The following is a 23,907-nucleotide window of genomic DNA, read 5'->3' as shown; positions in this document are numbered from 1 at the left end:
ATCGTTGCTGTTCTCCCTTCTCTCCTTGCATCTGCTTCCACAGAAGGTTTTCGTCTCCAGCCATAATTTCCTCCCAAGCCCAGGAAACCTTCTCCTCCCGGGCACGCTGCTTGGTCTATACGTCCTCCTGGTGGACAACATGTGCCGTGGAGATGCTGTGATGCAAGGATCATTAAGTCTAAAAGAGAACATAGTGGAAGAGATTTTAAGTGTTCTCATCATCCCCAGGCGACCGGGTCATGGTTCAAACACTATAATCCTGAGAGATGAGTGGAGATAGCGAGAGAGAAACATCCTCTCTACCAGGCTTCAAAATTGGAACAAACTACTTCTGTCTAATCATCTCCTACATCCTATCATGTCCTGTCCTATCCTATCCTAAAAAGGAAGGTGCATGCAAACTGAAAGCCCTGACAGCAATCAAGATCTGACTGTGAGCTGATCTCCCATCCTTTATTTACCATTATTGAACCAATTGCATTTAGGTCAGAAGACCTCTTCCCCAAGGAAGACCTGGGACACAAACATGACCTTACATCCCATTGATAGACATACGTACGGGTATCTATTTGACACTCATTGGGTGGTTGTAGCCTACAACAGCATCTATAAATAAATGTGTGTGTGTGTGTCATACCCTGGCCGAAAGGGACTGTGACTAAACTCAGAGTATCCGACTACGCCGGCCTAGGGTTACACCAAGAGCATAGGGAGCTCTGAATAACAGCTCTACCATAGGCAAAACATGCTATTTTAGTTTTGGATTGAGTGGAAGAACATGGGAGGGTCAGAGACAGTTGACAACTTAAATTGTTTTCTAAGTTTTCAAGAACCACATTAGCATTAGCTTAAGCTCAACACAAAATGGAGGGAGGATACAGCACAAACAATTAAAATCAAACAAAAACAGGTTTCAGTGCACAAGCTGCAGTGCACGCACACACGTCGCTTCACACACCCACACACGGCACTTTCCCACCTGCACCTTCCCCTGGGCGACCCCTAAAAAGGTTTATAAAGGGAGTCAATCACAGTGGCAGTCAATCAAATTGCTCAATTAACAGTCATTATAAGGCTTTTGTCACACCTGTGACGTGTGTGTAAGTGACAATGAAAAGCGCTGCCGAGTGAGCTAGAGTTGAGAGAAATGAAAAGGTAATCCAACAAAAGCAGAAGCCCAGCTAATTTCCTCAGCCCAATAGGTATCATTGGCAGTTTAATGATTGTTTTCCCACATTGCAGAGATAATTCATAGAAATTACAGTGGTGCTGTTCTGAGTGAAATATTAACCACGCACAGCCTGCCAACACAACCGTCTGGCTGTCTCACTGTGGTGGCAGCACAAATGGATACAATGCTATTCTTCCCTTTGATATAGTACATGCTGCTGTTGGCTGAACCTTCCTTTCTATCTGAGCTGCCATTATCACTGTGACCAGGCATAATTAATGGTTCAATTACCCTGAGCCACTGTCTTGCTCTTAGATTGCCAGAGAAGTAATAGAAGTCTCGCACACTTTTCCCCCACTGTTGAAACTAAGATCCATGAACATGGGGCCCCAATCTGTTATTCAGTTACTGGAATATTGAACGGATGCACCCATTAAACTCTCTAAACCTGGATAGAAACATGCAGAAGCTTTCCTCTTAAAGGCCCAGTGTAGTCGTCAACTATATTTCCCTGTGTTTTCGAAAGAGTGCATTTGGAAAGTATTCAGACTCCTTGACTTTTTCCACATTATGTTACAACCTTATTCTAAATTAGATTAAATTGTTTTTTCCCCTCATCAATCTATGCACAATACCCCATAAAGATACAGCAAAAAAAAGGGAAATATTACATTTACATAAGTATTCAGACCCTTTATTCAGTACTTTGTTGAAGGACCTTTGGTAGTGATTACAGCCTCAAGACTTGTTGGGTATGATACTACATGCATGGCACAACTATATTTGGGGAGTTCCTCCCATTCTTCTCTGCAGATCCTTTCAAGTTCTGCCAGGTTTGATGGGGAGCTTTGCTGCACAGCTATTGTCAGGTCTCTCCAGAGATTTTCGATCGAATTCAAGTCTGGGCTCTGGATGGGCCACATAAGAACATTCAGAGACTTGTCCCGAAGCCACTCCTGCATTGTTTTGGCTGTGTGCTTATGATCGTTGTCCAGTTGGAAGGTGAACCTTCGCCCCAGTCTGAGGTCCTGAGCAGGTTTCCATCAAGGATCTCTTTGTACTTTGCTCCATTCATCTTTCCCTCGATCCTGACTAGTCTCCCAGTCCCTGCCGCTGGCAAACTTCCCCACAGGATGATGCTGCCACCACCATGCTTCACCATAGGGATGGTGCCAGGTTTCCTCCATTGGTATTCAGGTCAAAGAGTTCAATCTTGGTTTCATCAGACCAGAGAATCTTGTTTCTCATGGTCCGAGAGTCATTTAGGTGCCTTTTGGTAAACTCAAAGCGGGCTGTCATGTGCCTTTTACTGAGGAGTGGCTTCCGTCTGGCCACTCTACCATGAAGGCCTGATTGGTGCAGTGCTGCAGAGATGGTTGTCTTTCTGGAATGTTCTCCCATCTCCACAGAGGAGCTCTGTCAACTCTATTATGGTCTGCTCCCTTACCAAGGCCCTTCTCCACCGATTTCTCAGTTTGGCCGGCGGCCAGTCTTGGTGGTTCCACACTGCTTCCATTTAAGAACAATTGAGGCCACAGTGTTATTGGGAACCTTCAATGCTAAGAAATGTTTTGGTACTCTTCCACAGATCTGTGCCTCTCCACAATCCTATCTCAGAGCTCTACGGACAATTACTTCGACCTCATAGCTTGGTTTTTACTCTCACATTCACTGTCTCCAATGAAGTTGTAGAAACATCATTAGGATGATCAATTCAAACAGGATGCGCCTGTGCTCAATTTCGAGTCTTTTAGCAAAGGGTCTGAATACTTATGTAAAGAAAGTACTTCTGTTTTTTTTATATACATTTTGCAAAAAACAATCTTGTTTGTCATTATGGGGTGTTGTGTGTAGATTGATGAAAAAACATTTAATCAATTTTAGAAATAAGGCTGTAAAGGCTGTAAAGTAACAAAATGTGGTAAAAGTCAAGGGGTCTGAATAGTTTCTGAATGCACTGTGTATATTTCCAGGTTAGAATAATACTGCGAAATTATGAAAATTATGATAATGCCCTTTTAGTGTAAAAGCTGTTTGAAACGACTGCCTGAAATTTGTACTACCTGGTGACATCACAAGTGTCACGCCCTGACCTTAGAGAGCCTGTTTATTTCTCTGTTTGGTTAGGTCAGGGTGTGATTTTGGTGGGCATACTAGTTTTCTATTTCTTTGTTGGCCGGGTATGGTTCCTAATCAGAGACAGCTGTCTATCGTTGTCTCTGATTGGGAATCATACTTAGGCAGCCTGTTTTTCACCCGAGTTTGTGGGATCTTGTCTTTGTATAGTTTCTGTTTAGCGCTACAGAGCTTTACGTTCGTTTCGGGTTTTGTTGTTGTCATTTGAAAATAAAGAAAAAATGTGCCTACCACGCTGCACCTTGGTCTCCATCTAACGATGGACGTAACAGAAGATCCCACCACCAAGTGACCAAGCAGCGTGCCCAGGAGTGGAGGACTTCCTGGACCTGGGAGGAGGTATTGGCAGGGGACATGTGCTAAGGGTAAAAGTTGATTTGTAACTCATAAGGTTGGTTCCTTGAGATGTGTATAGCTGTGGTTATCATGTTCCCAGAGGGCCCACAGTAGCCAGGATCAGGGCTACTCAGCAAGTCTCCAATGTGGAGACAGTGCAAATTGCTGAAGGAGAGGGTGGAAATGTGATGGAAGTGGATGCACCACAGCCTGCAGTGAATGTTGTTTTTTATTTCAAATGTATTTAACTAGGCAAGTTAGTTAAGAACAAATTCTTATTTACAATGACAGCATACTAGGGAACAGTGGGTTAACTGCCTTGTTCAGGGGCATTACGACATATTTTTTTATCTGTCATATCAGGGATTTGATCACGCAACCTTTGTTACTGGCCCAATGCTCTAACCACTAAGCTGCCTGCCGCCATTCCTCATCAGAGGGATTCTGAAACACTAACAATGAAGAAAAGGGACTTTGTCGCATGAAGTGAGGAATTGCACATGACAAACTAATAAAAAAATAAAAAATCTAAGACATCATTGTGAAGGCAGCGGAAAGATTTTTGGATATCCATGACTTCACGGTGGAACATTGCAGGGAATACTGAATGAAGATGTTCTCCCCTCTCAGTCTCTGGAGCCTGTGTAGGGATCTGAGTAGACATTTTACTTCAACGTCCTTTTTTATATACAGTACCAGTCAAAGGTATGGACACACCTTCTATAATAGTGAAGACATCAAAACTATGAAATAACATATATGGAATCATGTAGTAACCAAAAAAAGTGTTAAACATATATTTTAGATTTTAGATTCTTCAAAGTAGCCACCCTTTGCCTTGATGACAGCTTTGCACACTCTTGGCATTCTCTCAACCAGCTTAATGAGACAGTACCTTGGAATGCATTTCAATTAACACGTGTGAATTGTTCAATTGTGGAATTTTTCCTTTTTAATGCATTTGAGCCAATCAGTTGTGTTGTGAAAAGTTAGGGGTGGTATACAGAAGATAGCCCTATTTGGTAAAATACCAAGTCAACATTATGGCAAGAACAGCTCAAATAAGCAAATGTAAATATTGTGTCTTTGTGAGATGCAGAGTAGGGGAACGGATGATCTCCTCATGTGTGGTTCCCACCGTGAAGCATGGAGGAGGTGTGATGGTGTAGGGGTACTTTGCTGGTGACACTGTCTGCAATTTATTTAGAACGGAGCAAAGTATAGCTCTGGAGAGACCTGAAAATAGCTGTGCAGTGACACTCCCCATCCAACCTGACAAAACTTGAGAGGATCTGCAGAAAGGATCTGAATACTTACGTGATATTTCCGTATTTTATTTGCAATAAATTAGCAAACATTTCTAAAACTATTTGCTTTGTCATTATGGGGTACTGTGTGTAGATAGTTTTTTCCCCCTCATCAATTTAATCAATTTTAGAATAAGGCTGTAACGTAACAAAATGTGGAAAAAGTCAAGGGGTCTGAATACTTTCCGAAGGCAAATAAGGTATTTCTGTTTTTTATGAGGAGAGCGCGGAATGAGTTAATACATGTGACAGAGCCTGCTCTCCGTGGGTGCCTAATTAGACTGGATGTTACTGAAGTAGTCCAATGGCCTGATGATGGGACATGTACTGAAACTAGACATGTTACAGTGGGAGATGAGACCAAATCAGGTGTCTGCATGACAGGAACATTTGATGATTAATAAACAGTTACATGTTCTAAGTGATGGCCTGAGTATTTCATTCGTTTTTGCTGCTCCTTTTTGTGCTATGTTACAATACAACGAGATAAATCCCAGCAAATTAAACACTGTCATCAATTATAACATTACACACTGAACTAATATTCTCTGACTGGTTTTAATGTTCATTTAAAATGATCAAATTAAGGTGAATATTGAATGAATAAAGATATATTTTTAAAGGATTGCATTTTTTGTAATTGTTTGACAAATTGGGAAAGCAGTGAAGTGAAACACTTTCTAAACATTACTGGTGGTCCAATTAAGCAAACTATTCTTCACAAGCTATTCTTAATACAGTTTTGAGTAATCAGTAATCAGTTGAGTAATAACAGCTGCTTTTAAGTTATGAGGTTGAGGCCATTTTCACACTCTCTCTCACTTTCTCCATCTCTCTCGCCATACTTCTCCTAGCCCGCCATCCTTTCCTCCCTCCCTTCCTCATTCTCCCTCCCTCTCTCTCTCTGTTCTCTCTATATGGCAACCAAACATCCTCTAATGTCTAATATCAGCCAGCTGAGGGGAGAGGAGGGACGAAGAGGTGTTATGTTAAGTCTGTGGAAATGCCGGTGTAATTCTCTTGAGTCTTACCTGTCGGGCCATGGAACCCTTATAACCCCTCAGCCTTGAAGGTCAGCCTCTCAGAGGCAATTGATACCCTGGCTTCAGCTCTTCTCTCTCGGCCCTCATCCGTTTTTGGCGAATGGCAAAAGTGGGAAGATCAATCAGAAGCTCAGTCGAAAGGCCACACAAACACACATGCATGCACGCTTGCATACACACAAACAAACTCACACTCACACAGTCCCCTTATTTCCCTATTGAGCCGCTATAACTGCTTGGATTATCAGCCCATTATCAGTCATCTTGTCAGGATTTTGCAAAAAGTTAGGCGTCAACTGGTCATGCTCATAGCCAGCTTTGCAGGCACAATGGGGAAAGAAGAGCCTCAATTGATAATAATAAATGCCATTTAGTTACAGCCATGTATGAATACATTTCACTTGTGGGTGGTCCCAGCAATTATGTCAATTATTTGCAGTTAATGTTGACGCTTATTAAAAACAAACAAATTAGTTAAGTGAGATGGATCTGAAGCCAAAAAATAAATGAAATTCACAAGAGCGGCATAATGCCTACTTCACACATGCTCTACCAAGGTTTTCCAGCACACAGCTTTGACCTACTTCAGTAGCTATGTTGGTCTATCGTATTTCAAACAATGTGTAGGCAGGTTGCTTAGGATTCAAACGTTCTCAAGCAGCCTAATTCATACTCTTAGAGGAGGTGCTACCACAACAGGGTAGGCTGGTATTATATTAAAAACAAAGGTTTTATTTTATACGTACAAGACCACCAGGCTTGATGGAGTGAGCTGTGTTATCTTGTAGTATTGTGGTGCCTGCCTGTATTTCCTTACATTTTCATTTAAAATATTTCATAACATTTTTTGGGACAGTAGGTGCCCAACATAACATGTCAGTCATATAGATATAGAGGTCTATAGAGCCTGTCGCATTCCTGATTTCTGTAACCGTTACCTTCCCTGTGTAAGCTATGCATCGTTATACATTGGTTATCAGGGTTTGAGGGGAGGTTGCCCAACGCTGCAAAAATAATGGGCTAACACTGTAAATAGAGTTAGCTAGTACACATAAGCTAGCTGTCAAGTAGTCATCTAGGAGCGATCAAGTACAATCAAGTAACATGGCGAAGTTGTTGGTCAGAGATATTTGGGATTAATTAATGACAGGTAAGAGAACATACTGAATTAGCATCAAGGTAAAAACTTGGAATTTCTTCTGAAATGCACTAGCTTTCTAGTGGGTTAAGTCATGCAGAGCTACTAGCATGGCAGTGTCGCAAAGTTTCATGTTTCAACTTATCAAGCTAGCTAGCCAGCTTGTTTGAAAGAATGTGGAATATACAGTATTCAACATTGAGTTGTGGGGCACAAATGTCCACACCACTGTTTGGGTATCGTTGGCTGGCTAGCTAGCTAACTGACATTAGGACATGATCTATCTAATGTTAAATGTGTGATGTAAGTAGCTAGGTCAGCTGTTAATATATCTGTCTCCAGCTAACTAGCTAATTTCATGACCAAAGAAATCTGCGTAAAAACCTTCCATAACCAAATATAGCTAGCTAGCCAACATTAGCTCTTATATGGTAAAACATTAAGTTTGCTAACTAGCTACAGTACAACTGCTGGCTACCTAGCTAATCAAAACAAAACCACATTCAAATCAAAAACAGCTCAATAATAACAACCACCCATTGTTTCATGTCTGACAATCCACTGTATGAATTTATTGATTAACCTCAGCTTGAATACCAATATATAGCTATGCACAGTAGCCTAGATTTTGATCTCATCCACTGCTTATGACTGCCCGGCTGCCTGGATGGTGCAGGCAGCCAGCTGTGTTGTTGAGTTGCTGAACAACTGAGTTGCTGGGCCCAGTTTTAGAACTCTGAAAAAGATGTTAGGATTGTCAGAAATGCTACAAAAGGTAGCACCTTGTTGATTCTCTATTGGCACGTGAGAGCGATAAATTATAAATGTAATCAAAACTGTGGCCCCTACAAACTTATTCAGTTTGAAAGGTAGCATGTCTAATGGCCACTTTATGTAGTATTGCTCGTATCTGACGCTGAGATATTGAGCTAGGTCAAGGCAAAAAGATAGCTTTTTTTTCGTAATGCTAATGACCCTGTTCAAATTCCGGTATGTGGTTCACGGTAACAGCCGTGACGAGAGGCAGGGAGTGTGTTGTGTACCTCAAATCAAGGTGATTTGCAAATGTCATCAACATTGGTGATATATTGCCTTAGATATGATGGTAGGGAAATTTTTATTTAACATTGAGCTTCAAACCAAATCTAGTATTGTCCCGCCGATAAGCAGTCAATGGGAAAAGATGTCAACCTATTGATGCTTATGTCAATACAATACGTTATTTATCCTCTTGCTCTTTTGCACCCCAGTATCTCTACTTGCAAATCACCATCTATCACTCTAGTGTTACTGCTAAATTGTTATTATTTCGCTTCTATGGCCTATTGCCTTACCCCTCTACACTTCTACATTTTGCACACACTGTACATACAGTTGAAGTCGGAAGTTTACATACACTTAGGTTGGAGTCATTAAAACTCATTTTTCAACCACTCCACAAATTTCTTGTTAACAAACTATAGTTTTGGAAGTCGGTTAGGACATCTACCTTGTTCATGAAACAAGTAAGTTTTCCAACAATTGTTTACAGACAGCTTACAGACCCACAATTCCAGTGGGTCAGAAGTTTACATATACTAAGTTGAATGTGCCTTGAAACAGCTTGAAAAATTCCAGAAAATGATGTCATGGCTTTAGAAGCTTCTGATAGACTAATTGACACAATTTCATACAATTGGAGGTGTACCTGTGGATGTATTTCAAGGCCTCCCTTCTAACTCAGTGCCTCTTTGCTTGACATCATGGGAAAATCTAAAGAAATCATCATACCTCAGTAAACAAATTATCGACCTCCACAAGTCTGGCTCATCCTTGGAAGCAATTTCCAAATGACCGAAGGTACCACGTTCATCTGTACAAACAATATTACGCAAGTATAAACACGCAGCCATCGTTACCACTCAGGAAGGTGAAACGTTCTGTCTCCTAGAGACACATGTACTTTGGTTATAAAAATGCAAATCAATCCCAGAACAGCAAAGGACCCTGTGAAGATGCTGGAGGAAACAAAAGTATCTATATCCACAGTAAAACGAGTCCTATATTGACATAACCTGAAAGGCCGCTCAGCAAGGAGGAAGCCTCTGCTCCCAAACCGCCATAAAAAAAAGCCAGACTACGGTTTGCAACTGCACATGGGGACAAAGATCGTACTTTTTGGAGAAATGTTCTCTGGTCTGATGAAACAAAAATAGAACTGTTTGGCCATAATGACCATCGTTATAATTGGAGGAAAAAGGGGGAGGCTTGCAAGCCGAAGAACACCATCCCAACCATGAAGCACAGGAGTGGCAGCATCATGTTGTGGGGATGCTTTGCTGCAGGAGGGATTGGTGCACTCAAAGTACCTCATGGCTTCATGAGGTAGGAAAATTAGGTGGATATATTGAAGCAACATCTCAAGACATCAGTCAGGAAGTTACAGCTTGGTCACAAATCGGTCTTCGAAATGGACAATGACCACAAGCATACTTTAAGGACAAGAAAGTCAAGGTATAGGAGTGGCCATCACAAAGCCCTGACCTCAATCCTATAGAGAATTTGTGGGTAGAACTGAAAAAGCGTGTGCGAGCAAGGAGGCCTACAAACCTGATTCAGTTACACCAGCTCTGTCAGGAGGAATGGGCAAAATTTCAGCCAACTTATTGTGGGAAGCTTGTGGTAGGCTACCCAAAACTTTTGACCCAAGTTAGACAATTTAAAGGAAATGCTACCAAACACTAATTGAGTGTATGTAAACTTCTGACCCGCAGGGAATGTGATGAAAGCTCAAATAAATCATTCTCTCTACTATTATTCTGACATTTCACATTCTTCAAATAAAGTGGTGATCCTAACTAACCTAAGACAGGGAATTTTTTAATGTATTGTGAAAAAGTGAGTTTAAATGTATTTTGCTAAGGTGTATGTAAACTTCCGACTTCAACTGTCGTTTTTCTATTGTCTTGACTGTACGTTTGTTTGTGTAACTCTGTTGTTATTTTTGTCACTTTCCTTTATCTTGGCCAGGTCGTAGTTGTTAATGAGAACTTGTTCTCAACTGGCCTATCTGGTTAAGTAAGTATTGCATTCCATGGGAAAATATGAGTGTCACAGGCTTGACGCTTATGTCAATATATTGCATTCAATTGAAAAAGTTGTGTTAATACATTGCACTCAATGGTAAACGATGAGTGCCACAGGCTTGAAGCTTATGTCAATACATTTCCTGTCAATGGGAAAAGAAGAGTCTCAGCCAATTGACGCTTACGTCAGTACATTCAGTCAATGGGAATAGATTAGACTGACAGACAAACATCTCTCTCTCCTCCCTCCTTCTCTTTGCCACACTCTTTCTCTACACATTCTCTTTATCCTCCCTCCTCTCTCTCCCCCTATACTTATTGGTGGGTGAGAAAATGGGGTGGAGGGAGAGAAAGAAGGGGGAGAGTGAGGGAAGAGAGAAAGGGAGAGGTTGAAGTGGGGAGGGTGAGAGGAGGGGAGAGGGAGTCAGAGAGGTGGAACAGGCAAAGGGATGAAAGAAGGGAGAGCAAGAGAGATGAGGGGACATAAAGAGGAGGTAGAGAGAAAGAGGTAGAGGGAGATTGAGAGAAGAGAGACGGGGAGAGGAGTAGCGAGAGAGAGACATGTTTGTCTGTGAGTCATCTTTCCATCTTTTCCCATTGACTGCAATGTATTAACATAAGCTTCAAGTCATTGAAGCTCATCTTTTCCCATTCTCAAAGTCAGCTGGGACCATTGCCATTTGACATAAGCTTCAATTATATGATGCTTAACTTTTTGCGAAAGTATGACAGGATGACATTTTCCTGTGATATCATGTTGTGATTATAGAGGATCACTGTCTCTACACAGGGTGTTTTGGCCTATATTACTTTTCATTAGTACAAAGCTTTCATTCCCAATGCCTGTCCAGCCATGTGTCGCTGAACCACAGTGAGAATTCCAGGGTCAATAGAAATTACTTTGTTTCCATACATGATGGCAACAATCTGAGTATCATTGGACAATGTACACTTGGCCAATTCGGCAAGAAATGAAGGGTATACATTTGTTCTCTATCCGACAATGTCCGGTTAATGTAAAGCAATACAAAGTACAAGGTAATTTCCAATTTTGTATCATTATTTGTGTTTAAATTGGTCTAAACAGCTGGCTGTTCATTTAGTAACACTAGTTATGTAAATCAGTGACTTAAGTGTTTTACTGCCTTCACCCTCATCTCATGAGAAGAGGAAACGCATTAGCTGTCAGCAGGCTGAATTTTGTAGGTTTAAAAGAGCCTTTAAGGCCACATGAAAAACACTTCATTCTCAGTCATTAGATAGCTTTCCAAATGGCTGTTGTATACTGTGTGTATACTAGTAACCGGAAGGTTGCAAGTTCAAACCCCTGAGCTGACAAGGTACAAATCTGTCGTTCTGCCCCTGAACAGGCAGTTAACCCACTGTTCCTAGGCCGTCACTGAAAATAAGAATTTGTTCTTAACTGACTTGCCTAGTTAAATAAAGGTTAAATAAAATAAAATGGTGGTTCTGGCCCCGGCTCCAAACCCTCTATGTCACACAGGCACTACCTTAAACAGGAACAAACTCTGCATCCCAAATGGCACCCTATGCCCTATAAGGTGCAATAATTTTGACCTGGACCCCATGTCCTGTAGTCAAAAGTACTGCACTATATATGGAATAGGGTGCCCATGGGACTCAAACAGGGAACATCTCAAACACCCTAAGTGTTGTAAGCATATGAACAATACAGTACAGTGCTTTCATAGTCACACAGTACAATGCATGTGTATAACAGGGAAAAGCATCATAGCATATACTACTATGAACTACCATACAGAGGTGGTTGCTGTATTCTTTCACTATAAAGCATGAGTTGGTACACTTGCTTTCATACTGTGTAAACTTGTGCGGTTTGAGTGTACTGCCTAAGCACGCTATTACAATGATGGAGCCCAATGTTTTATTTATAAGGTGACTCCCCAGATGTAAAGTGCCCACATTGGATATGAATAGCTATATGTTTCCTGAAAATGGGCTTTGTACTGAAAATTGATCCATCCATGGGTGGTAGGAGGTATACAGACCAATTTCTGTACGGATTAGCTCTCCCTTCTCACTCTCTGTACACAATATTAAGAACAAGTGACATCAATAAGGGATCGATCATACAGTAGCTTTCACCTGGATTCACCTGGTCAGTCTGTCATGGAAAGTGTTAATGTTTTGTACACTCTAGATCACCTGTACTCCACACACAGAGAAGCGTACAAAGCTCTCCCTCGCCCTCCATTTGGTAAATCCGACCACAACTCTATCCTCCTGATTACTGCTTACAAGCAAAAATTATAGCAGGAAGCACCAGTGACTCGGTCTATAAAGAAAAATGGTCAGATGAAGCAGATGCTAAACTACAGGACTGTTTTGCTATCACAGACTGGAACATGTTCCGGGATTCTTCCGATGACATTGATATAAGTGCATTGAGGACGTCGTCCCCATAGTGACTGTACGTACATACCCCAACCAGAAGCCATGGATTACAGGCAACATTCGCACTGAGCTAAAGGGTAGAGCTGCCACTTTCAAGGTGCGGGACTCTAACCCGGAAGCTTACAAGAAATCCCGCTATGCCCTGTGACGAACCATCAAACAGGCAAAGCGTCAATACAGGGCTAAGATTGAATCATACTACACGAACTCCGACGCTCGTCGGATGTGGCATGGCTTGCAAACTATTACAGACTACAAAGGGGAGCACAGCCGCAAGCTGCCCAGTGACACGAGCCTACCAGACGAGCTAAATCACTTCTATGCTCGCTTCGAGGCAAGCAGCACTGAGGCATACATGAGAAGATCAGCTGTTCCGGACGACTCTGGGATCACGCTCTCTGTAGCCGACGTGAGTAAGAAGGATTACCAGGACGTGTGCTCCGGGCATGTGCTGACCAACTGGCAGGTGTATTCACTGACATTTTCAACATGTCCCTGATTGAGTCTGTAATACCAACATGCTTCAAGCAGACCATCCAAGTCCCTGTGCCCAATAACACAAAAGGCAATCTGCCAAAATGACTACAGACCCGTAGCTCTCACGTCTGTAGCCATGAAGTGCTTTGAAAGACTGGTAATGGCTCACATCAACACCATTATCCCAGAAATCATAGACCCAATCCAATTTGCATACCGCCCAAACAGATTCACAGATGATGCAATCTCTATTGCACTCCACACTGCCCTTTCCCACCTGGACAAAGGAACACCTATGTGAGAATGCTATTCATTGACTACAGTTCAGTGTTCAACACCATAGTACCCTCAAAGCTCATCACTAAGCTAAGGAACCTGGGACTAAACACCTCCCTCTGCAAATGGATCCTAGACTTCCTGACGGGTCACCCCCAGGTGGTGAGGGTAGGAAGCAACACATATGCCACACTGATCCTCAACACTGACACTCCCCAGGGGTACGTGCTCAGTCCCCTCCTGTACTCCCTGTTCACCCACGACTGCATGGCCAGGCACAAGTCCAACACCATCATTAATGTTTGCAGATGACACAACAGTGGTAGGCCTGATCACTGATAATGACGAGACAGCCTATAGGGAGGAGGTCCGAGACCTGGCCGGGTGGTGCCAGAATATCAACCTATCCCTCAACGTAACCAAGACTAAGGAGATTGTGGACTACAGGAAAAAGAGCACCGAGCACGTCCCCATTCTCATCGACGGGGCTGTAGTGGAGCAGGTTGAGAGCTTCAAATTCCTTGGTGTCCACATCAACAACAAATTAGAATGGTCAAAACACACCAAGACAGTCGTGAGGAGGGCACGACAAAGCCTATTCCCCCTCAGGAAACTAAAAAGATTTAGCATGGCTCCTGAGATCCTCAAAAGATTCTACAGCTGCAACATCAAGAGCATCCTTCTCGGTTGCATTACTGCCTGGTACGGCAATTGCTCAGCCTCTGACCGCAAGGCACTTCAGAGGGTAGCGCGTACGACCCAATACATCACTGGGGAAAAGCTGCCTGCCATCCAGGACCTCTACACCAGGCGGTCAGAGGAAGGCCCTAAAAATTGTCAAAGACCCCAGCCACCCCAGTCAGAGACTGTTCTCTCTACTACCGCATGGCAAGCGGTACCAGAGTGCCAAGTCTAAGGACAAAAACAATTTGCATTGTGTGTCCCCCCCCAACCTCTCTTTTACACTGCTGCTACTCTCTGTTTATCTTATATGCATAGTCACTTTAACCATACATCCATGTATATACTACCTCAATTGGACCGACCAACCAGTGCTCCCGCACATTGGCTAACTGGGCTATCTGCATTGTGTCCCACCTCCCGGCAAACCCTCCTTTTACGCTACGTTCATCATATAGGCATAGTCACTTTAACCATACCTACATACTACCTTAATAAGCCTGACTAACCGGTGCCTGTATATAGCCTTGCTACTCTTATTTTAAAATGTATTTTTACTGTTTTATTTCTTTACTTACCTACACACACACATATCTTATTTTCACACTATTGGTTAGAGCCTGTAAGTAAGCATTTCACCTGTTGTATTCGGCATGTGACAATCTTTCATTTGATTTGACTCAGTACATACTGTATAAAGAAATCACATCTTTCATGTGTTCCAAATACCACCCCTTTCCCTTTAAAGTACACTACTTTTGATCAGAGCCCTATGGACTACATTATTAGGGTGCAAAGAGGCTCAAATGCTCTGATATGCGAACCTCGCCTCAAAGCTTTCAATATTTGTCATTTCCCTCAGTCGGTCTTGGCTTCTGTATTGTCTCTGTTTCAAATGCACAATCAATTTTACATTCTCGTCTCTCCTTTCTCCTGCCTGTTCTCTTTTCATGACACACTCAAATGATCTTTCGAGCAGGTTGGGATCAAATGTCAGACTCTCGCTGTTCGCCGCCTTGCCGTTACCTTTTGTAGCTGCACTATGATCTATATGCAGAGCTATTAGCAACCATTACCACACTAATCCAATCTGCCCCTTTATCACAGATAGAAAGACTAATCACATCTTTCTTTTATCGGTAGAATACAAAGCAATATTAAGGGGCATTATCTTCTTTGTGGTTAATCAGCAGGCAGGATTTATAATGGATGAAATGCCTTGCATGGCACATTTCTCGGATAGCTACCTATGGATAAATCTGCTTAATTTCCTCGCAGATTAAAGTTAATATTTTTGGACCATAATAGTGGATCCCACTCACTTTCTCAAATGATTTGTCACAGCATTCATACCGGAGGCATCCTAATGGCTGTGACTCTGCTATGCGCTACAAATCAAGAGTGGCTCTACCCTCTTTTAAAGATCTTTCCTTTCTCTATCTCTCTAAAGATCCTCCTTTCTCTTTCCTTCCCTCCCTGTGCCTTTGCTGCAAGACGATCAAGACGTTTTATAGTGGGGTGTCACCATCTGGGAAATCACATATAGCAGCTGAAAGGCTCTTCAATCATCTTCAAGCTGACATGGTGTAAAATGCCTCATTAATGGCTTAATGAATCACAATATACAGCCCTTGCCAACCCTCTATCTGGGGCAGGGCTATATGTGGATGTCACTTTTATTGATCTGGCTGCTGCGTTTTGATATACGGGCACAATCTAATTGCACTCAGTGAAGGTTTTTATGGTGTTTGCTGGGAGAGGCATTTATTAGGGGGTGCTTGGGTCTCCGGTTGGTCATGTCACTTTCAGGAGGTCTCAGGGATGAAAGTGTACCTCCATCCTTAAATTATGGCAGGAGAGGGAGAATGGAGGAGGAGCGAGAATAAAATAAGCAGTATCTATAGGTTTAGCTCTGGCCACCAAAACAACATAACGAATAAATATGCAATACAGTGTGGTATGGATACAGTTAAAGCTAGCAGACACATTATTTTCAGAGATTAAAAATGTATCTGTGTTTGCTATTAGGGCAAATTTTATTTTGTATAATTGTTAGAGGAAACTTATCTTAGCCTATACTGAAGAATATCAATTCCTTCTGAAGACAAAACATAAATAAGTAGAATATAAATTATAGTATGCCTGTAATCTATTGGAAAGAACCATCCATGTTATTAATGATGTAAAATGCTATACACCCTAGGACTTAAGTCCTTTTGGACACTACTATAAAGGGGCACAAGACACAAAGTGGTGATTATGAGGTTCTGGGGAAATATGGCCTTTCTGGTTCCTCGTCCTTCATGTCTGCTGTCACTCACTCGTTCTATCCGCGGTAACAGTAGACTGTAATGGCTTTTACTTATATTATATCCTTTACACTTTACTACCACAGCTCAGGGAGTTGTGGCAGAAATGTATTGAAAAGGAATTATACAACCTACTTTAGTTACAGGATTTGTTTGTCATCAACCGCATAATGTTTATGCTACTATTGTCAGTTATAGCTCTGGGTTATGGGAGGGTTTCCCCCATACACACACGTGTAAGCAAACACACACACAAGACAATAAGTTGGACCCTTTCCAAAAGGTATCCGTGGCTTACCCATCTGACCCAATATACATAAATAAATGTTCAGTTCCAAATAGACCAAAGGACTATCAGGCCCGTTCTGAAACAGGCCGGTGGAAAAACAGACCCAAACAGACCTGTGCCAGTTTGGACCGGAGAGACCGATACTGATCTGAGAGTAGAAAAGGAAATGGAAAGATTCATCAGGGCATTGCATGTATATAGGCCTAGACGTTCACTGTATGATATTAGTTTGCCCATAGGTATTCATTTTGTCCAGGTGGGAAAGGGCAGTGTGGAGTGCAATGGAGATTTCATCATCTGGGGGATTAGGGTTTCTGGGATAATTGTGTTGATTTGAGCCGTGACCAGCATTTAAAAGCACTTCATGGCTACAGACGTGAGTGCTACGGGTCAGTAGTCATTTAGGCAGGTTACCTTAGTGTTCTTGGGCACAGGGACTATAGTGGTCTCCTTGAAATATGTTGGTATTACAGACTCTGATAGGGATGGTTGAAAATGTCAGTCAAGACACTTGCTAGTTAGTTAGTGCAGGCTTGGACTACACATGTTGGTAATCCATGTCAACATTGACCTGTTTAAAGGTCTTACTCACATCGGCTGTGGAGAGCACAATCACACAGTCATCCGGAACAGCTGATGCTCTCATGCATGTTTCAGTGTTACTTGCCTCAAAGCCAGCATAGAAGTAATTTAGCTCGTCTGGTAGGCTTGTGTCACTGGGCAGCTCTCAGCTGTGCTAACCTCTGCCACATCCAACGAGCGTCGGAGCTGGTGTAGTATGATTCGATCTTAGTCCTTTATTGATGCTTTGCCTGTTTTGATGGTTTGTCGAAGGGCAGAGCGGGATTTCTTATACGCTTCCGGGTTAGAGTCTTGCTCCTTGCAAGCGGCAGCTCAGTGCGGATGTTGCCTGTAATCCATGGCTTCTGGTTGGGGTATGTACGTACAGTCACTGTGGGGACGACGTCATTGATTTACTTATTGATGAAGCCAGTGATTGATGTGGTGTACTTCTCAATGTCATCGGAAGAATCAAATCAAATGTATTTATATAGCCCTTCTTACATCAGCTGATATCTCAAAGTGCTGTGCAGAAACCCAGCCTAAAACCCCAAACAGCAAGCAATGCAGGTGTAGAAGCACGGTGGCTTGGAAAAACACCCTAGAAAGGCCAAAACCTAGGACGAAAACAAGAGAGGAACCAGGCTGTGAGGGGTGGCCTGTCCTCTTCTGGCTGTGCCGGGTGGAGATTATAACAGAACATGGCCAAGATGTTCAAATGTTCATAAATGACCAGCATGGTCAAATAATAATAATCACAGTAGTTGTCGAAGGTGCAGCAAGTCAGCACAGGAGTAAATGTCAGTTCGCTTTTCATAGCCGATCATTAAGAGTATCTCTACCGCTCCTGCTGTCTCTAGAGAGTTGAAAACAGGAGGTCTGGGACAGGTAGCACGTCCAGTGAACAGGTCAGGATAACATAGCCGCAGGCAGAACAGTTGAAACTTGAGCAGCAGCACGGCCAGGTGGACTGGGGACAGCAAGGAGTCATCATGCCAGATTGTCCTGAGGCAGGGTCCTAGGGCTCAGGTCCTCAGAGAGAGAGAGAGAGAGAGAACTTAAATTCACACAGGACACCGGATAAGACAGGAGAAGTACTCCAGTTATAACAGACTGACCCTAGCCCCCCGACACAAACTACTGCAGCATAAATACTGGAGGCTGAGACAGGAGGGGTCAGGAGACACTGTGGCCCCATCCGATGATACACCCGGATAGGGCCAAACAGGAAGGATATAACCCCACCCACTTTGCCAAAGCACAGCCCCCGCACCACTAGAGGGATATCTTCAACCACCAAATTACCAACCTGAGACCAGGCCGAGTGTAGCCCACAAAGATCTCAACCCAAGGGGGGGCGCCAACCCAGACAGGAAGATCACGTCAGTTACTCAACCCACTCAAGTGACGTACCCCTCCTAAGGACGGCATGGAAGAGCACCAGTAAGCCAGTGACTCAGCCCCTGTAATAGGGTTAGAGGCAGAGAATCCCAGTGGAGAGAGGTGAACCGTGCAGGCAGAGTCGGCAAGGGCGGTTCGTTGCTCCAGAGCCTTTCAGTTCACCTTCACACTCCTGGGCCAGACTACACTCAATCATATGACCCACTGAAGAGATGCGTCTTCAGTAAAGACTTAAATGTTGAGTCTACTTTTCTCACATCGGTAGGCAGACCATTCCATAAAAATGGAGTGCTATAGGAGAAATCCCTGCCTCCAGCTGTTTGCTTAGAAATTCTAGGGTCTATTAGGAGGCCTGCGTCTTGTGACCATAGCGGACGTGTAGGTATGTACGGCAGGACCAAATCGTAAAGATAGGTAGGAGCAAGCCCATGTAATGCTTTGTCAGTTAGCAGTAAAACTTTGAAATCAGCCCTTGCCTTGACAGGAAGCTAGTGTAGGGAGGCTAGCACTGGAGTAATATGATCAAATTTTGGGGTTCTATTCAGGATTCTAGCAGCCGTGTTTAGCACTAACTGAAGTTTATTTAGTGCTTTATCCGGGTAGCCGGAAAGTAGAACATTGCAGTTGTCTAACCTAGAAGTAACCAAAAGCATGGATTAATTTTTCTGCATCATTCTTGGACAGAAAGTTAGATTTTTGCAATGTTACGTAGATGGAAACAAGCTGTCCTTGGGGCCTTCACAGTTTTATTTGAGACGGCTGTACAACCATCAAGATTAATTGTCAGATTCAACAGAAGATCTCTTTGTTTCTTGGGACCTAGAACAAGCATCTCTGTTTTCTCCGAGTTTAAAAGTAGAAAGTTTGCAGCCATCCACTTCCTTATGTCTGAAACACAAGCTTCTAGCGAGGGCAATATTGGGGCTTTACCATGTTTCATTGAAATGTACAGCTGTGTGCCATCCACATAACAGTGAAAATTAACATTATGTTTTCGAATGACACCCCCAAGAGGTAAAATATATAGTGAAAACAATAGTGGTCCTAAACGGAACCTTGAGGAAAACCAAAATTTACAGTTGGTTTGTCAGATGACAAGCCATTCACAGAAACAAACTGATATGTTTCCGACAGATAAGATCTAAACCAGGCCAGAACTTGTCCGTGTAGACCAATTTGGGTTTCCAATCTCTCCAAAAGAATGTGGTGATCGACGGTATCAAAATCATCCCGAAACATGTTCCAGTCTGTGCTACCAAAACAGTCCTTTAGCTTAGCATCTGCTTCATCTGACCACTTTTTTATTGACCGAGTCACTGATGCTTCCTGCTTTAAATTTTAGCTTGTAAGCATGAATCAGGAGGATAGAGTTATGATCAGATTTGCCAAATGGAGGGAGGGGGAGAGCTTTGTATTCATGTGTGGAGTAAAGGTGGTTAAGAGTTTTTTTCCCTTCTGGCTGCACGTTTAAACTGTAATATCTTATGTTTCAATGCGTGGCTGTACGACTATATGAATAGCATGCGCCTGGCGGGTTATACACTCTATCGGCAGGATAGAACAGCAGCTTCTGGTAAGACAACGGGTGATGGTATATGTATATTTGTAAACAACAGCTGGTGCCCGATATCTAAGGAAGTCTAGAGGATTTGTTCGCCAGGGTATCTCATGATAAGCTGTAGATCACACTATCCACCTATATTATTCATGGCTGTCTATTTACCACCACAAAATGATGCTGGTGCTAAGACCGCACTCAATGAGCTGTATACGACCATAAGCAAACAGGAAAATGCTCATCCAGAGGCGGCGCTCCTAGTGGCCGGGGACTTTAACTTCTTGACGCTACCCATCCCTGTAGTGGGATCATTTTCGTCAGCAACCGCTAGCACAGTCAAATAATATTACTAACAAATATTAATATTCATGAAATCACAAGTGCAATATTGCGAAACACAGCTTAGCCTTTTGTTAATCACCCTGTCATCTCAGATTTTGAAATTATGCTTTACAGCGAACGCAATCCAAGCGTTTGTGTAAATTTATCGATAGCCTAGCATAGCATTATGTACACTTAGCATCAGGAAGCTTGGTCACGAAAATCAGAAAAGCAATTAAATTAACCGTTTACCTTTGATGATCTTTGGATGTTTTCACTCACGAGACTCTCAGTTACACAGCAAATGTTCCTTTTGTTCCATAAAGATTATTTTTATACCCAAAATACCGACGTTTGTTTGTCGCGTTATGTTCAGAAATCCACAGGAAAGAGCGGTCACCACAACGCAGACATATATTCCAAATAATATCTATAATGTCCACCGAAACATGTCAAACGTTTTTTATAATCAATCTTCAGGTAGTTTTTAAAATATATATTCGATAATATATCAACTGAGTGTGTAGCTTTTTCCATGACAGCCGGAGTAACAATGGCCGCTTTACTCAATTGCGCACCAACTCACTCTGAGAGCCCCCACCTCTCCACTTACGCAATGTGATCCTTCACACTAATTTTTCAAAATAAAAGCCTGAAACTATGTCTAAAGACTGACACCTTAAGGAAGTCACAGAAAAATGAATCTGGTTTATATCCCTTTAAATAGAGGCTAGAAGGTTTCAAAATAAGAGGCACTTCCTGATTGGATTTTTCCAATTGAGTTTCGCCTGCAATATCAGTTCTGTTATACTCACAGACAATATTTTGACCGTTTTGGAAACTTTAGAGTGTTTTCTACCCTAATCTGTCAATTATATGCATATTCTTGCATCTGGTCCTGAGAAATTGGCCGTTTACTTTCGGATCGTTATTTTTCCAAACATAAATAGTGCCCCCTAGCTTCAAGAGGTTCATGCTGGTAGAAATCAGGTAAAATGGATTTAAGTTTCCCTGCATTAACCTCTTAGGGAGCCCTAAGTGTGAATCCCGCTCGAATCCTGTTAGCGGGATTGATTTGACAACATCCAGTGAATTTTATTTTATTTTAATGTATCTTCTTGTTATTAATCCAACCGCTGTGGCAGATTTCAAAAAGGCTTTACGGCGAAAGCAAACCATGCGATTATCTGAGGACAGCGCCCTGTATACAATCACATTAAAATAATTGTTCAAATCAGGCAGGTGCGACACAAGTCAGAAATAGCCATATAATAAATGTCTTGCCTTTGAAGATCTTCTTTTTGCAATCTCAAATGTCTGTGACACAATGAATGGTCGTTTTGTTTGATAATTTCTTCTTTATATCTCCAAAATGTCCATTTATTTGGTGCGTTTCATTCAGAAATACACCGGTTCCAACATGACTACAAAGTATCTAATAAGTTACCTGTAAACTTGGTCAAAACATTTCAAACAACGTTCCTAATCCAACCTCCGGTATCCTAAAATGTTAATATGTTAATAAACTATAACATTTAAGACAGAATAAACTGTTTCTAATACCGGATAAAAACAACGTGAAGCTCACTCCAGTTCACACGCAACAAAAGACTAAAGCCCTTCAGAGTGACACCTACAAAGAACAGCCCTACTTCTTCATTTCTCAAAAGAAAAACATTGAACAATTTCTAAAGACTGTTGACATCTAATGGAAGCCATAGGAACTGCAATCTGGGCCCTAATAAATCAGGTCTCTGATAGAAACCAATTGGAAAACACAGTGACCTCAAATGTTTTTCCCTGGATGGATTGTGCTGGGGTTTCGCCTGGCCAAATCAGTTATGTTATACTCACGGACATTATGCTAACAGTTGTAGAACCTACAGAGTGTTTTCTACCCAAATCTAGTAATTATATGCATATCCTAGCTTCTGGGCCTGAGTTGCAGTCAGTTTACTTCGGGCACGCTTTTCATCCGGACGTGAAAATACTTCCCCCTATCCGAGAGAGGTTTTAATGTCCCGTGTGTAGGATATGCGTGCTTGTCGTTCATCCACTTTATTATCTAGCAATTGTACGTTGGCCAATAGTACCGATGGCAAAGGCAGATAAGCCACTCGTGGCTGGATCCTCACAAGGCACCCCGATCTCCTTTCGCGATACCTCTGTCTCTTTCTCCTGCGAATGACAGGGATAAGGGCATGTTCAGGTGTCTGGAGTAAATCCCTCTTGTCCGACTCATTAATGAAAAATGATTTGTCCAGTTCAAAGTGAGTAAACGTTGTTCTGATGTCGAGAAGCTCTTTTCAGTCGTAAGAGACGGAAGCAACATTATGTACAAAATAAGTTACAAACAATGCAAAAAAATATAAAAAATAGCATGGTTGGTTAAAACTGGAGCCATCCCTTCCGGCGCAATCTTCTATAGTAGGCATATCGGTAATTCTATTGTGGCAAACATACCAGTTTGAACTTAAATTGGCCAAAGAAAATGACTCAGCAAAATGAAACAAAACACTTGTTTCATATTTAAATAACCCCCTCACAAAAGTTTTGAACAGGCTAGGCATACCCAAAAATGGATAGCAATAGGCTAATGATATTTATTTTACAACAGACCTACTTTTAAAGGTGTCTTAAACTAAATACGGAGCACAAAATAAAGAAGGTAACTCAATTATAGTGCTGCACAAGTATAGTGCGGCAAACAACAATTTAGCCAACGGTTTAGATTCTTAAATAGGCCTACAATAATAATAAATAAGATAATAAATCATTTAAAGTTAGAAAACTTGAATAGCAAGTTGCACATTGCCCGTTTGGCCTCTCCAACATTTTCCTCATCTTTGTCCACCTCTGTATTAAAACTTGGAGGACATTCCCCTTCTTGCCTTCGCTTCACTATACTCATTCTCCTCTAACTTTCATTTTACTTCAATGAAAAATACATCCATCTTCGCAATCAACAGTAGCATTAGCCAAGGTTTCTTTCACTCGCTCACCCTCTCTCTCCTCAGCAGCAGTCGCGTGTGAGGGGAATTGCCAGAACCAGTTTGAGCTGGACATAAGCTATCAGTTTTATTGCGCTGCAGTTGGCTGACAGAGATAACAAGCTAATGCAGGTCTCATCACCTCACACATTAAAATTAACAGAGGACGGGTCCAGTCGGTAAATCAATTTGAATTGCACATACCCAAGACCCGAAGCAATTATATCAGACTCACACAGATCCAAGACTAAAGTCAGAATTTAGCACCCGTACCCACTCGGTCCTGGGTCGGATCTCAGAATTCTGTGTTTGTTGGACCTGTGAAGACCTTTAACACAGTCGCCATAAATTAGACCAGAGATTTTTCAAAAGGTGTCTTGCAAACTGCAATGGAAGCACTGAGCGCCTTGGA

Source organism: Oncorhynchus kisutch, linkage group LG3, assembly GCF_002021735.2.
Source record: "Oncorhynchus kisutch isolate 150728-3 linkage group LG3, Okis_V2, whole genome shotgun sequence".
NCBI lineage: Eukaryota > Metazoa > Chordata > Actinopteri > Salmoniformes > Salmonidae > Oncorhynchus > Oncorhynchus kisutch.
Note: the sequence above shows the minus strand (reverse complement) of the source record.